Source organism: Arachis hypogaea, chromosome 18 (assembly GCF_003086295.3).
Source record: "Arachis hypogaea cultivar Tifrunner chromosome 18, arahy.Tifrunner.gnm2.J5K5, whole genome shotgun sequence".
Lineage (NCBI taxonomy): Eukaryota > Viridiplantae > Streptophyta > Magnoliopsida > Fabales > Fabaceae > Arachis > Arachis hypogaea.
This window is the reverse complement of record NC_092053.1, coordinates 5,561,834-5,564,389: the sequence shown is the minus strand read 5'-3', so window position 1 is coordinate 5,564,389 and position 2,556 is coordinate 5,561,834.

Genomic DNA, 2,556 nt, shown 5'->3' with positions numbered 1-2,556 from the left:
ATTCAGCGGCACTCTGAAGACACAGAGACTTCACCCCCCTGCCGTAGTGCGCCTGCACCACCGTCCTCATTGGCCTTCATCGTCGACGCCCCATATCCAAAAACTAGAGACGCACAACGGCAACTCAGTGGCGCACATTGAAAACCCAGAGAAGTCACTCCCTGCCGCCGTTCGTCTGCGTCACCGCTTCCTCCACCACGGCGCACATCCACAACGCTGCATTCCTCTCCTTCCAAGCCCATCGTCGTTGCCGGCGACTTAACTGAGGTTTGGATTATTCTGACACCACTAATTTTTGTGTTATTCTGTATAAAGTTTAGATTTTTTTATTAATTTGAAAATTAAATTCCGAATAAAATGGCTTGAGAAGATTTACATATATATTGTAATGTGAATTTATCTTTGCATGTGCAATTCCTCTATTTTGGAAGTGTTCACATCTTTGAATCGAGTTTTTTGTGTGGGTAAGCTTCCAGTAATCGCTATCTGTGGGTGTGTTCATGGTTGCTGCTTTACATTATATCAATGTAGCTATTACTGCAATTGGGTCAGAAATGAGCGAAGGCTTGAAATTCATATCGTAGGCTTGAATGATTATTAGACTTGAGCACTAATATTCTTATTTGTGTGTTTAAGTGTTACAACATTACATGTCTCACTTTTTGGATGAAAAGCATACAACCACCAGTGATTATCCAGGCAGATGGGTACAAAGAACTGCATCATAATCGGATTTTATTTTTCGATACTCTTACAAAGATACAAAGGGATGCACAAGAAACTTTATACTTGTTGGATGTAATATTTTTGAACATATACCATATGTCTCTTGGCTGCTTCTACCTTGTTGAACAGACGGATCTCGTTCCCCCAACATTCTGCTAACTCCACATACTCTGAGTTGTGTTTGTCCTCAAATTTTTCAACATTCATAGGTGTCATAACACGACCCTGTACACATTTAGTCCGTATTAGTTTATTACTAAGTGTATCGGTGTAAGAACAAGTAAAAAGCAACATTGATATGTGTTCATCATACCAATATCATTAGATTAATGCAGTAGAAATCTTCTTGAAACCTCTTGGCTGGGAGCCCATTAAAGAGTGCACACATGCACTCTATCACCTGCACATGCATAAAAGCATAAAGGACAAAATGAAAAGAGATGATAAAAGTAGGTTAAAATTCTATATATATAGTTATTATTTGTTAGATTTTTTACCCGACCGTCGACCCATTCCCTCCTTTTTAATGTGTTCAGATCTCTTCGTGTTAGGTCCAACGTATAATGTGTCCGGTACCACACGATAACTTCATCCAACGGATTTCTGTCATCTATTACCCATCTGTACACCTTCTCTTTTGCATCTTCATCAAAATCCGGTGGGATTATAACTGGAGCAGGCGTTGGTGGAGTGTTATTGACAGATGTTGGTTTCGAGGAAAGCCTATTGCACTCTTCAGCATCATCTTGGGGTATTCCATGATCAACCTCGCCGCTTTCCATATTATTCACACTTATGTGGGGTCCGGAATACACAACCATATCTAAACACTTTGATGTCCTGCATTCCCCAAATAAAAGATGGACAGCCAATCCAAAGAAATCCAGTTTACAATCGCTTAAATACTAGTGTACATATTGTATCCCTAGATTGAAACAACAATAATTGATACATGTACTTACTTTACACTCGATTCATTGACAACATGGTTCTCTTCGTTGCTCATGGGGCTAGGTGCTCCACATTCAGCAACAACTTCTTCTTGGAGCTCATGACTACACACACTATGTACTTTATGTCAATATAATATAACACAAACAGAGTCACTTATACACATCTAAATTAACAAAATGGCATCCAAATAATTGTGGAAACACATCCAAATTGATACAAATAATATTTACTCATTTCAATACTATTATACATATCGCATAGGTAATTTTAACAGTGGTAATTAGTAAACATACTTACTTTTCAATACTAGCAATGACAGCTTGGTGTTTTTCGTTGCTCACAGGACTAGGTTCTCCACAATCAGCAACAACTTCTTCTTGGAGCCCATGTCTACACACACTAAGTCATTTAACTCATTATAATAGGACTTACTTAAACACATCTAAAATTACATAACGTTACACATTTAATTGCTGAAACACATCCAAAATGATACAAATACATATTCTTTCCAATACTAGTGTACATATCATATAGGTAAATTCTAACATCAATAATTAGTAAATGCACATACTTTTCAATTCTAGCATCGAAAACTTCTTGGAGATCAAAACTATACACACCAATTCATTCAATTATTAGATAATATAATCAATAATTGCACGCATACAAATCTCTAGCCACAAAAAGAAGGAATATAAATACGATTTTAAAGAAAAATGTCATTTAAACTTGCCTTTCCTGCCAGTTTTTGGTGCCACTCAACACTCGATGTCGAGACAAGAGAACATTAATTTTATCTGAGGATGTTGAGCCTGGGTTCTCTTCATTACATAATTCTTTATCGCTAACGTCAGCCTCGGTGAGAAATTCTTC